Below are 14,706 nucleotides of genomic sequence, written 5' to 3'. Positions count from 1 at the left end.
AACCTTGTGACTGGTGTTTACAACAGGCCATCTGATTAAGGGTAGCCTACTAACAAAGCCTTCTTACTCCAGCTACTGGAGACATTGCATTTGCAGGCTCTCATCCTGCTGGGGGACTTTGACCACCCTGATATCTGCTGGAAAAGTAACAGCAAGCTGTAGGCAATACAGAAGGCTCCTGGAGTTAAGGACAACTTCTTAATCCAGGTAATAGACAGCCCTACGAGAGGGGATGTGATATTGGACCTGATGGTCACCAATGCAAGTGAGCTAATCAGTGAAAGCAGCTTGGGCTGCAGTGATCATGTACTGGTGAAGTTCACAGTCCTGAGGGATATGGGTTAGGAGAAGAGTAAAGTCAGGACCTTGAATTTTAGGAAAGCAAACTTCCAGCTGTTCAAGGAGTTAAGTCAATGGGATCCCCTGGCAAACTGTCTTTGGGGACAAAATAACAGAACAGAGCTGGCAGAATTTTAAGGATGCTTTCCATAGAGTACAAAGGCACTCAAGCCCCAGATGTAAGACATCAGAATGGAAGGCAAGAGACTGGCATGGTGAGTCAAGATCTGCGGGTCAAACTAAAGGACAAGGAAATGCACAGGCAGTGGAAGCAGGGACAGGTATCTCGGGAAGAGTACAAGGACATTGCCCAGTTGTATAGGGGTGGAGTCAGGAAGGCCAAGGCAAGTCTTCATCAGCAACCTCTCTTCCAACACCACTCAAGTGGATGGACCTGAAGATAAGGACTGGATGATCAAAGTCCCTCCCACAGTAAGAGAAGATCAGGTTTGTGATCACCTGAGGAACCTAGGCATACATAAGTCTATGGGACCTGATGAAGTACATCCCAAAGTCCTGATGGAATTGGCTAATATAGTTGCTAAGCTACTCTCCATGGTATTTGGAAAGTAATGGCAGTTCCTGGTGACTGGAAAAAGGGAAACATTGCACTCATTTTAAAAAAGAGTAGAAAGGAAGACCCTGGGAACTACCAACCTGCCAGAGTTGCTTCTTCTTGACAAGATCATGAAACAGATCCTCCTAGAATCTATAATAGGGCCCCAGAAGGACAGAGAGGTTTATTTGAGACAGCCAGGATGGATTTACCAAGGGCAAGTCCTGCCTGACCAACCTAGTGGCCTTCTATGATGGAGTGACTACATCAGTGGACAAAGGAAGAACTACAAATGTCACCTATCTGGACTTCTGTAAAGCCTTTGACACCATCCCCCACAACATCCTTTTCTCTAAATTGGAGAGATATGGAATTGATGGGTGGACTGTTCAGTGGATGAGGAACTGGTTGGATGGTTGCATCCAGAGGGTAGTGGTCAATGATTCCATGTCCAGATGGAGATTAGCATTGAGTGGTGTCCTCCAGAGGTTCATATTGGGACCAATACTGTTTAATATCTTCATCAATGACATAGTGTGATTAAGTACACCCTCAGCAACTTGCAGACGAGACCAAGCTGAGTTGTGTGGTTGACACACTTGAGGAGCAGGATGCCATCCAGAGGAACCTGGATAATCTCAAGAAGTGGGCTTATGTGAACATCATGAGGTTCAACAAGGCCAAGTGCAAAGTCCTGCACCTGAGTCAGGGCAACGCCCAGTATCAATACAGGCTGGGGGATGAAGTGATAGAGAGCAGCCCTGTGGAGAAGGACTTGGGGTCTCTGGTACGTGAAAAGCTGGACATGCGTCAGCAATGTGTGCTCACAGCCTAGAAGGCCAAACATATCCTTAGCTGCATCAAAGAAGCATGGCCAGCAGGTCAAGAGAAGTAATTCTGCCCCTCTATTCTGCTCTGGTGAGACCCCACCTGGAGTACTGCATCCAGCTCTGCAGTACTCAGCACAGGAAAGACATGGAAAGAGTGGGTCCAGAGAAGGACCACAAAAATGTTCAGAGGGATGGAACACCTCTCCTACGAGGAAAGGCTGAGAGAGTTTGAGTTGTTCAGCCTGCAAAAGAGAATGCTCCAGGGAGCCCTTATCACAATAAGAAAGATGGGGCCAGACATTATTGTAGGACCTGTAGCGCTAGGGAAAGGGGTAATGGTTTTAATCTAGCAGAAGGTAGACTTAGATTAGCTATAAGGAAAAAAAATTTTACCATGAGGGTGGTGAAACACTGGAACAGGTGGCCCAGAGAGGTGGTAGATGCCCCATCCCTGGAAACATTCAAGGTCAGGTAGGATGGGGCTCTGAGCAACCTAATCTAGTTGAAGATATCCCTGTTCATTGAAGGCTGGTTTGGACTAGATGACCTTTAAATGTTCCTTCCAACCCAAACTATTCCGTGACTCTATGATTCTATGATTGTAGAGAAAGAAAGTGTTCATCTGTTATTCTTCTAAATGTGAAGTTCAATGACATCAAGACCTCAAGAAGTAAATTAAGATGATTTAAGTTTTGTAAAACTAAAACTGACAATCAGAAATGTGCTTTTGACTGAAGTAGATGGATGGTTATTTAATGCCTAAATAATAGCCTGTACAGAAAGATGTAATACACTACCTTTATGGTTAACTGATATTATACCTTTAATTGTTTCATCTTATCCTTCTGAAACATTTTTCTACTGTTTTAGGTTGTACCTTAGAAAAAAATGGCTAATATGAAGTCAAGAGAGTTCACATACAAATAGGATGACAATGGACTGGGCTTTTTTGTTTTGTTTGATGGGGTTTTTTTATCCATTCTGTAATAAAAAATCCTCTTATAATGCAGAATGAGCTTCAGTGGATAGAAAGCAAATACTTCAAATCAAGCATAAAAATCTATGTATTATAAGTTGTTGAAGAAGCAAAGTTTAAATTTGCAAAGTTATTTGAAACACTGTTTGGTATGATTGTTTTAATGGTCACTTACACGTAACACAACAGTTCCCCATTTATAAAATCAATATAAAAGATGAAACCACAAGTCAAAGTTTTCATCTGAGAATTTTTTTAATATAAAAAAAACCAAACAGTTTAGCTTTAAAATAAGGACAGAACTCAGATACAGTCTAAGTATGAAATTCAGCTGTGAGATTCTGGCTTTTGAAAATCAAGTGTCTCAGATACATCCTCTGAAGAACTGAGAAGAAAGTAGCAAGATAATTGAGGGGTTTAGGAGGTAACTTTCCCTTACTATCTTTTTAAACTTTCTGGTTTGGTTGATTTTGATTGGGGGTGTGTGTGTGTGTTTAAGTTTGTTTTATGAAATACTTTTAAGAAAACATACCTCTTTTCAGACAGCTAATTTTCTCTGGTTTCTGTTTCCAGTGTACTTCATCAATAAGATTGTCAATCTGCACAGCATGGTTTGCATGTTGTCAGATTCATACCAATGAAGGGTTACTGCAATATGGACATGAAAATATGGGTGTAAAACTGCTGTTTTCTTATTTGGAACTCAAACCTAAAACTTCTTCACATACACTTCCTTATATTGAAATTGGGGATCTCACCATACGGAGTGTTAGCCTGATCTTTGATATAAACATGAGGTTCTTGATTCTGCAGTGAGTATTTCTGACAGTTCAAACATTTTCAGACTGTCTACTCTGCCTTTCTTCATAGTTCATAGAAGATGTAATCTGCTTTCAGAGAATAACCCTCAGCAGACAGTAAGTTGCCCATCCAACTTCTGTGCTACTCTTTCTTAGAGCATAAAAGAAAAATATATGTCAGAGTCCCCAAATTATTCTACACTGCAGCAAAAATTTAAAAGCTAGTTATGTTTCTTTTCACCTCAAGGGAATGATTACTATTTGAGAATCTGGCTCTTAAGTTCCTGAATAAAATTCCACCAAATTACTTACACATCCGGCAGTTTGTACATGATAACAATACAAAACAAGTAGTGAAAAAATGAGATAATATGACAGTTACATTGAAGGATGGAAGCCTGACGTAGTTGTTCGTGTCATTTTTTATCTAATTCAAATGGTACCCTTAATCTCTGATCCCGCAAAGTGGTCCATCTGGCTGGAAGGCAGTGTCTTTGCAAAGCCCTGCAGATGTCAATGGGGTTCACATGCTGGGAGCAGCTTGCAGGGCAGGGCTAATTCTATAAATTAATAACTGGGCTCTATTACACAAGCATCTGTGTCAGGTTTCCCTTAAGTAGTTCAACCCAGCTCCATTATTGTTTTATAATTAAACGACCTTTTTTCCAGCTGTAACTATTTGCACAAATCTCAGAGTAGCACTTTCTGCATAGATCTGCAGAACACAATACTGAAAGCTTCTCCAAAATGCTTGCCATATGCATAAAGCATATGGCACAGTTCTATAATTGTGTTATGTAGCAGGAACCTTGTAAATTTTCAAAGATCAAGAACTAGGGGAGGTAATAACTTAAACATTGCAAACCCTTTAATAGATAAGTGCTGTGCTCCCAGAAAACAAACAGTAATATTAAATAAATGTCGATGTAATGTAACAGGAAGGTTGAAGTAATTTTGGGCAAATTATTTCTAGATTACTTTTTTTCCTGATTTAAAGAAATGCAATCTATAGCATTTTATTTGCTTCTTCATTTCCCAACATGGTGCTTTAAGTTGTTTTCCATCTGAAGAAAATGACAATCTATTGAAAAATCCTATATTGAAGTGTGATATTAAGAATGAACATTATTTATGTTACTGAAAATGCTTAACAGACCCAATAGAATTTAGAATAACATTATTTATTCATGTTTAGAAAGAATGCATGGGCTGGGGTTCAGCTGCACTAATGCTAGTAGATACTTCTTGTGACCTGTGATTCTGACTGTGTTGCCACTCAACAGCCTCAGGGTGGATCAGCCCAGATAGAGTCTAGGTCTGTGTGCCTTCACCTCAAGTGACTCTTTTCCTTGATGTTCACCTATAGGTTCATGAGATATACAGAATTCAGTCTGTTCCCACTCTCCACCCTCTCCCTTTTTTTCCCTGTCTTTGGAGATAATCACTCCATCAGTATAACTGCAACTGTGGTTTGGTTTGTTTTTTTCTTTTTCTTTTTTTTTTTTTTTTCATAACAAAACAAGTAGTCATATACTTTTCTCTGGGACTGTGGTGTCAGAGGGAAAAAAAAAACAGCTTCATCAACAAGTGCTGACAGGAGAGGCATAGCTTTTCATCTCATGATAGTAAAACTATCATACTCAGAAAACCAATTAACCAACATCTCTGTCCCATGCTAAACACTGAAAGAATCATGCAGAGCTTGTCCATGTGTTCCATATAAGAAACAAAGAGTTCCATGCAGTTTGCCACTGACAATAAGGATGTGGAGAAGAAGAGAAAAAACAAAGAACAGAGCTTTTGTTGTCACATGATAACCCACATAGTGCTCTTTTATACTCAAGTATCAACTCTTGTTAAAAGTACAGTATTTTCTGACAGTACTATGGGATCAAGGTGATAAAATGAACACCATGTGTGAAGGTGGGATTTACAATAAATAGGGAATAGTTGATCAAATGATCTTTAACATTTAATACAGAGAAATGTAGTGCAGCACAGATTTGGGGAAGGGGTGAAGTCCTGTCTTTTTAAGTATCTATGTTGTAATGGCTACTATCATTAAGAAAAGGTGTGTTGCAATCACACTAGATAATCCTGTGAAAATGTTTGCTCCACCGAAAGGAAAGAAATCAAATGGTAAAGCTGCTACAAATGTGACAGGTAATGTTATTATGCTACTGAAGAGATCTAGGAAGTACTTGGAACTTGATAGTTTTGCTCTCCATGTCCCCAAAAAGTGTGTGGTGACACCCTGTGTATCAAACTATGTTAGAGCTGGCCTAAAGCATCCTCACTTGCAGCTGTAATTACCACAGCAGGTCCTGCCTAAAGGGGAATGGACACCTTATTAGAGGCTACAGGAACATGCAGTGCAGCCATAATCTGCTCTACTCATTCATAGACAATCTTTATGACTGTAACAAGGGACAAAGCACTTTACTCAAAGGTCTTATAGATATCTTAATCATTATGTTATATTGCCAAAAAAATTGTCCAGGTCCTAAATGGAACATAACGAGTAAGAGAATCCATGAATGGAGACTCTCCTTTGCTTTCAGATCCAGGGGCACAATCTTAACCACGCATTATTTAACAACAGCAGTTGTAATTTCTGTTTATTAACATGAAAGCAGCAGTTGCATCTAGATGGTATTTTAAGATGAATATTTTCTAGTACAATTTAAACTGACTCAACTCATAAAATTATTTTTGCTAAGTTCTTTTATGAGATTATCAGGTTTGCTAACACCCTTAAGATATTGACCAAAAGCAATTTGCTCCTATTTAGGCATAAGATGCAAATTATAGTTGTTTGATCAGTCAAGAAACTGCTTTCTTCCATCACCAAAAGCTTACAGAAAAAATATATAACAAGATTTTTTTAAAAGCCCACAATTTCAAATTCAGTTCTAAACTTTTTTTTCCAGTATAACCTCCCAATTTCTTGACTGAAAAAACAAAAGTAATGACTAAAAAGTCAAACTTCTCAGCATGTTTCACAGAAGTTTTTTCAGATGTTGGAGGTAGTATTCAATAGTGGTAATCTTGACTCCATGTAATTGCAATCAGCAGAAGTGGTTTTGGCACGGCAATTTGAAATATTCTATCTTAATTTTTTTTCCTCAAAACTCTTGCCTTATTGCCTCCTGTTCTTTAGATTCCACAATTCTGTTCTGTTGCTTTTGCAAGCTGGTAATTGCATGTTTTAGTATTTTCCACAGAATCTCATTCTAATCCTATCTTGTCCTACTTAAGCACTCTTTGATTAAAAAGGTTCCAATGGATTTAAACCATACTGCTGAAATTATTTGAACTTCACAAAAGCTGGACTTGTGTCTTCACAGTTGTTTCCACTAAAAGAATTTTAAAATATGACATAGTTTCAAGTCAGCATTGTATAAAAAAGGGAATTTAAGGTTATTAAACTTTGAAAGAAAATTATGTATAATATCTTAGAAACAGAAATAGTATTTTTTTATGCCCAATCTTAGGGGAATGGGGGGGGGGGGGGGGGGGGGGAAGTAATCCATGTAATATGCCAGGTCCCTGAGGAGAATCAAGGAAGCTGCAGTAAATGACACTGTAGAATCAACTAATGATGTATTTCTTCTTGAGTTGATATTGTCTCAGTATGTTAGCACAGAGTTAGAAGAATTATGCTGCTGGTGTAGCACAGAAAGAAAGGGTGAAATTAATTGCTAATCTGAACAAAGTAAATTACAAAATGCAGACAAATTCTAAGAGGCAAGATTTCAGCCAAAACTAAAGATTCAATATGTCTTCTATAATTAAATTTATTGCACATTTTAGCATCTTTCTGTTGTTGCAAAACCTAGATTGCAGAGTTAGATTTTGCCTGCCTATATCCAAAATTTCAGTAGTAGCATTCTAAATCAAACCCACCAGGGTTTACATCACAAATATCACGTATAGCTTCATCAACTGCAGAGAAATTACTATAGCTATACCTCAGCTGAGGAAAGGAAGCATAATTTCTTTTACAGCAAGTGTAATGTAAAATATTTCCCACTCTCTCTTTTTCCTATTTTAAGCACAGGCACGTGCATGTGCACACACACAACAGATTTTATATGTTTGAGAACTGATGTGTGAATGACTGTAGGAACTGTTCATTTATCAATATAATTCTATTAAATAGCGTATAAAGCCACCTGTGACTTCTCTGTGTGAAAATATGAATATTCTTAACAGGAAAACACACATTGCTCTAAAGTACCTACTCCTTCCTATATTTATAAAAAGTTAGTATCTATACCTGTTAAACACCAAAAAGAAAGAAAATTTGTAACAACACATAAAAATGTGATTTCTAATCACATTTTAATAAAATAAACAAATATATTTCAGATATTCACAAAATGCAACATAAATTTATTTTATCTTCTTCCAGGTTAGCATAAATATTCTGTGATGCAATTATAGTACAATACCTGCCTGGAAAGGACTGATATAAATTCAGCATTTGATACCCTATTTGTGATAGAGTCAGCTATTATGTAATGATTCCATATACTAGGCTGTCACCATTAGCAGTAATAATGAATGCTCAAAAAATGCCATTATATTACTTTATAACAAACTTCTGCAGTTTACATCTGCCATAATTAATAAAAGGATTTGCAGTTCCAATACATTTGTCAGTGTTTAATCCTGTACATGGAAAGTAATTCCTTACAGTACGGATGTTTGTATACCATGCAAGAGGAAGGAAATGTTTCTTCAACTCTTGGAACAAGTAGAAAAAGAACGATTTGCATATTGACTAAAATGCCAAAAGAGCTATAATTATGGTACAAACATGCTGCCAGATAGATGTTAGGCAACTACAAGGTAAATCCTTCTTATATCATCATATCTCTAAATGCAAGTTTTTAAATATAGAGTTGATCTACAAAAAGTTTTTTTGATTTCATTACGTTTGAAGATCCTATCTGTGTTTAGCAGACAGATCTTAACAATTTGGGTGAAACTAAAATGTTTTATTGGATCCTGCATATTTTAGCACCACCACCACCATCATCTCCAGCAAAAATTGTCTCACCATGGTTATAGTATCTCTTCCTTATATTTTATCTAATCTAATCTAATCTAATTTAATCTAATCTAACCTAACCTAAATTTGTCTTCTTTCAGTTTAAAAATGTTACTCTATAGCTACAGGTCCTGAGAAAAGCTTTTCTCCATTTTTCTTACAAGACCCCTTTTGTATATAAAAGGCCACAATAAGATCACCCTAGAGCCTTCTCTTCTCCAGGCTGAACAACCCAAACTGCCTCAGCCTTTCCTAACAGGAGAAGTGTTCTGTCCCTCTGATCATTTTAGTAGCCCTCTTCTGGACAACTTTAAGAGTTCCATGACCTGTTTGTGCTAGGGACCTTGGATCTGAATGCAGAACTCTGGGTGGAGTCTCATAAAAGTATGTATTGCTTCTATGTATTGCTCATATTGCTCATCCTCAAGGCCCTCATAAAGGCATTTTGAAAGGCCTAATACCTTGACCAGCTGGATAAGAACCCATGTCACTGTCTGAAAGCAATATGGAGGTCTGGAATGAGCTGCCCCCAATAAGTAATGTCCCGTTCCATACAGTGCCAGATGGGATGAATTCTCCCTCCAGATTTCATGTGATTTTCAGCACTGACTGAGTTACTGGCCCAAAAAGCTAGTCTGGAATTGTCTTGATGGGTAGCACACAACATGGAATTTCAGAAGTGAAACTTCCCATACTGGTTGTCACTTTATCTTGGTAGTTATATTTCTTTAGAATGCATATGATTAGAGCCTGACTCTGAAAATGTAGAAGGGTCTAAAAACCCCAAAATGTAGGCTTGCAGAAAGTAAGAACAAACAAGCAAGGCCTTCCTTCTGTGCCAACTTTTCCACCAACATTTATTCCTCCTTTTGTCTCTGAGTGTCTGAGGATACCAAATAAAACTAGATAAGATCATCATGTAATCTAATGAAATTATCAAAGGAAAACAAATTCTGTCATTGCTTTGAAACTTTCTTTCAAGACACTCCTTCAAAGGTTGATTATTGTCCTGGTTTCAGCTGAGAAAGAATTAGTTTTCTTCTTAGTAGCTGGTGTAGTGCTGTGCTTTGCTTTTGATGTAAGAGCTATGTTGATGGGACACTGATGTTTTCAGTTGTTGCTGGGTGATGTTTATACTAAGTCAAGGACTTTTCAGATTCCTGGGCCCTGCCAGCCAGAGGGCCAGAGGGGCACGGGAAATTGGGAGGGACAGGTGACCCAAATTAGCCAAAGGGATATTCCATGCCGTGTGAGGTCATGCTGAGTATGTAAACTGGGGGAATAAGAAGGAAGAGTTCAGCATTATGGTGTTTTTCTTCCTGAGTAACCATTACATATGACAGAGCCCTGCTTTCCTGGGGATGGCTGAACACCTGCTTGTCGATGGAAAGCAGTGAATGAATTCCTTGCTTTGCTTTGCTTGTGTATGCGGCTTTTGCTTTACTGATTAAACTGTTTACCTCAACCCATGAGTTTTCTCACTTTTACTCTTCTAATCCTCCCCCATCCCACTGTGGTGGGAGTGAGTGAGAGGCTGCATGGGTCTTGGTTGCTAGCCGGGTTTAAACCACGACAATTATGTACAAAAGCTATTAATTCTAGGAACAGAATGTACAAAGTAGACAGACCAACAAAAGTTACAGTACATTATTAGACTTCCCCTATCAAGAAATACTATAAAAAATAATGAATTACCTATTAAAGATTTGTCACATTAGGCATATAGAAGAATCTGTACTGCAACATATACAACTGAACTCGTTTTCTGTTTTAAGATGCTGCCATATGATAATATTTTCATAGCTACTGGTAGATGGGGGTAAGCTGCTGTTCCCACTTTAAATGTTTCCATTATAAATCCTATTTTACAAGTGCATTAACTATGACAAGCCACTTTAATAAGCATCAGAATGAATCTATGGGCCTACTCATTTCAGTTACACAGCATGTAACTCATGTTCCCATTTGCTTTGAATAATAAAGCTACATAATCCAGCTACCTGTTAGACTACAGAAGCGTGGTAGTCTCCCATCCAAATAATTATGTGCAACTCAAATTACATTCCATTAACATGTTGGCTAGCTGATCACAGCGAATGAAGTGTGTTCAGCCAGAAAGGGTAGGAGCAGTCCAAATGAACAACTTTAATATATTCAAAAAGTAGAGCCAAGGCACCGAAGCTGGCATTTTAAAGTGAGTAACTTACAGTGTGGAACCACAACTTTTCTCCCAAACTTAGTTCTACTATTTTTAGGGGTGGATGTGACTGAAATTCAAATAAATTACTTGTGACAAAATTCAAACCTGTCAGATTACAGACACCTGCTAGTGACAACACAGTTTAAGCCAGGGAATGGGTGGTGATTCTCTAACCAGTGCATCTTCACTCAAACATGATTCTGTGATGCTAAAGTATTACGTCTACAAGCATTTGTCTGAAAAGCTGAGTAACTTGTGTAGTTTCCTTTCTAGGTAATATATCACTTCAGTATTACAAAGATCACTAGTACACATAAATGTTACAATTACTGTGGAGTCTTTGTACTTCTGGATAATTTCAACTAGGACAGAGAGGTTGGGAAACAGTCCTACAGGACAATTGTTGAAAGAGTAACATCTGGGAGGAAGCTTAGATGAGATTTTGGTATGCTGTTGTTCTTAACTACCATTGAAGCCATATCCTGCAGGGAAGGAAGTGTACAGATACTAACTTGGAGTGCCTTTTGCTTGGTGTGTACTGATCTGTTCCTATGCAGTTATGTAAATGTACAATTATATGCATTATAATCTCAAGAACATCTCTGCTTGAAAGTTGAACTGTTTTCCCAGCTACTCTAGCTCATGGGAGCCAATATACACTCTCTACCTACAAACTTTACTTCACTTAGGCATTATTACACCATCTGTGAAAGACTGAAAATTTCATGCTTCTATTAGAGGGTTACTGAGCTTTGGAACAGGTAGCAGCCAAACACCTCTTCTCTAAGACCTTGACCACATACACCATTTAGGGATAGACAAAATATGTATAATATGGAGTGCAGCCATAACCAGTTCCAAATGAACCCAAACATCATCATAGATGGCACTTCTTAATACAGCTGTCACACCCCTTGTGTGAAAACTTGATACAAATCTAGAAAGCATCAGTGCTTGGAAATGAATACATGTGTATTTAAACACTCTAAGTGCAGAGAAAGGGCTGGACCACATTTGAGCAATTTGAAACAGTTATGAGACATTGCACAATGCAAAACCAGACCATTACATAGGTGGAAGAAAGGGATAACAAAAAGAAGACAATAAAATAAGCAATGAAAATGCAGATTTTGAGAGATGAGGAGTAAGAATCATAGCAATAATCACTGCATCAGACAAGGATGTTTTTACTTTAATGTTTAACGTCACAAGTATGAAAACAAATTTTAAAATTACATCCCTCAAACCAAAATATTTTTATATATGTCTTTTGAGACCACTCTTCCTCCTGTGTAAAGTTTTGTTTGATGTGCCATTGCAATACTACAGGTAAAGGGCTTCTCTAAAAATTTCTTGTCTCTTCTTTTCCAGCTGACTTGACCTGGTTTCCCTTCGACGGGTGTATTCTATTGACATCATGTGCAGAGGAAAAAAGATAGGAATAAAAAAGACCATAATACATGCTCAGTTTACAACTTCTGTTGCATTATATTTGAGAGGATTTCTAAATTCAGAGAGTGATGATGAGGTGGGGAGTATTATACAATTGCACAAAAGCCTGAAAGACTTGTTTGTGGGCCACCCTAATCTTATGAAATGGCTTGTACCTTGGAATTAAAAAAAAAAAAATATCCCTCTAAAGACTTTGAGAAGTCTTTTTTATTTTGGTAGAAAGCTATATCAATTGCAGTTCAGAAAGAAATCCCAGATGCACCAAAACCCAGAAATATTTACTCAGTAGACCTAGCAAATATGTGCAACAACAGACAAAAGACAGCAAAGCAAGAAACACAACTAAACAGACAGGCTGATGGGTGGCTTATGACCCCAAATCAGCTGAAGCTTCCTAGCCCACAAATGAGGCTTGATGATAACAAACTGTGAGTGGGATTTTTACTAAAGTACTTAGTAGCAGCAGCCAGCCATAGTAGCAATTAAACATTAAGACATTTAAGATGACTGTAAAAATTATTATTGGTTATTTTTGTTATTATTATTGCTATAATTATTATTATTACTTATTTCTGGAAGGTCTAGTTGGCTTATATATGTACTCATGTTAATCTTTCCTTTTCTTGTTTCTATTTAGTATGGCAACATTCTGCTAAACCATATGATGTACTGTTTGCAAGTAGAGAGGTGTAGTTCATTGAACACTTAATCTAATTTAATTTTCTTTGATTCCTGTTTTTTTGTTTCTACTTGACCTTGCAGTATTTATGAACCCCAAAACTATGCATAAGCTCTACCGCTCCAAATCAACATATGTATAAGAATTGTCAATCCCAAGTAATTAGTTCCAGTGACATTTTAAGTTTTCCTCTTGTAAGCCTATAAACTACAAAAACATGAGTAAACATAATGGTCATCATTGTAGTCTCAGCAATTCTTCTTAAGGTCACCCCATGTTGAGTTTCAAAGGTAAAATCCTGGATCCACAAAAATATTTTCCCAATTCTCTTTATTTCAACATGAAAATATTTCTTCCAACATTCTAATTAATTAAACTCATTACTGCAGTTAACGCAACAATATCACTTTGGCTCCAACGTCTTTATTGAAGATGAAATTTATTTGCAAAATACTTTTCTCTTTGTCTGCAATACATAAAAACTGTTAGCAAAGGAGGCGTAGATCCTCATATTTAAATTCACCATCCGTACACCATTAAAGAGAAACATGAATGGAGGTTTAACAAAAAGGAAATGTAATTTGAACATGTAGTTGCTAAGGAGAAAAATGCAAGCTAAGAAGTAAAGAAATGAACAAATACTCGATTGAGATACAAAAACTTATAAGCTTATGGAGACATTCTATCACAAATATGATAAGTCATAACCTCATCATTAGCATCTATGGAAACCCAACCACAGAAGGTTTCCTGTTAGACATCCACAGTACTGATAAATGAATGTGGTTTGGCTGGAAATCTGTGCAAAAGACCCTTAAAAAGCGCTGCATAAAGTTTCTATGATATAAAGACTGCAGTTGTAAGAAAACTATGAAAATGCATGTATGTGAAGACCAAAAGAAACAAAGTGATCAGATAAATATGAGAGCCATAAGAAGAATCAAGAAAACAGAGCTAGATCATTACAGAAGACAAGACAGAGCTTACCAACCAAAAAAGTTTCATTTATGTTTGTGGAGACCTCAAATACCAATAAATAAGATAAAATAAAAATAACTAGCAAAGAGAAAACTATGGAAGGTTCCAGCCTCTGCATTGAAGTTCTTTGTGTATCCACATAATTGCAAATGTGAAGTCATATATTTTGGTGTTTGATGACACAGACAAAACTATCTGAGATGAGAAGACCCTCATTTGTCATAGATGTCACAATCAAGAAAAATGTCATTGAAAAAAATCACATGAAGAACCAATTTTTGAGACTATTGGCAGATATATTTCAAATTTGCATTAACTTATTTAGTGTTTTGATTTTGTAGTCATGTTTCTGGTGTTACTAATCAAGCATTTAACTTTATTGCTTTGCAAGTATAAGAACTGCGGTTTTAACTTTGAACTTATCTGGAGAAATAAAGCTGATATTAAATGAGTGTTGCAAACTAGCAACCTAGATTGACATCTGCAGTGCAAGACAGAAGAAATTAGGAAGTGTTTCCCCCTGCGGTGCAATATGATACGGACTGATACAGCTTAGTGCCAGGTAAAGAGGAGAATTTTCTGTGGTGGAAGGGAATTTAGTGCCTTCCTAGCAAGAGGCAAGGCTAGTGAAATGACCATGAGACGGAGCCTCTTGCAAGGCTGATTACAGACAGAAACAAAAATTACTTTCATAGTAAGGATACTGAAGATTACAGAAAAGCCATGAATAAGACTGAAAGGTAAGGGACTGCAAATTTCTGGACAGAGTTCTTGGATTCACTTTGGTCTCAAACTTGCATAGAAAAGATCTTGGATAATCATGCCTAGTCCAATAAGCAC

The sequence above is a fragment of the Falco peregrinus genome, chromosome 4, assembly GCF_023634155.1.
Source record: "Falco peregrinus isolate bFalPer1 chromosome 4, bFalPer1.pri, whole genome shotgun sequence".
Classification (NCBI taxonomy): domain Eukaryota; kingdom Metazoa; phylum Chordata; class Aves; order Falconiformes; family Falconidae; genus Falco; species Falco peregrinus.
This window is presented reverse-complemented; position numbering follows the sequence as displayed.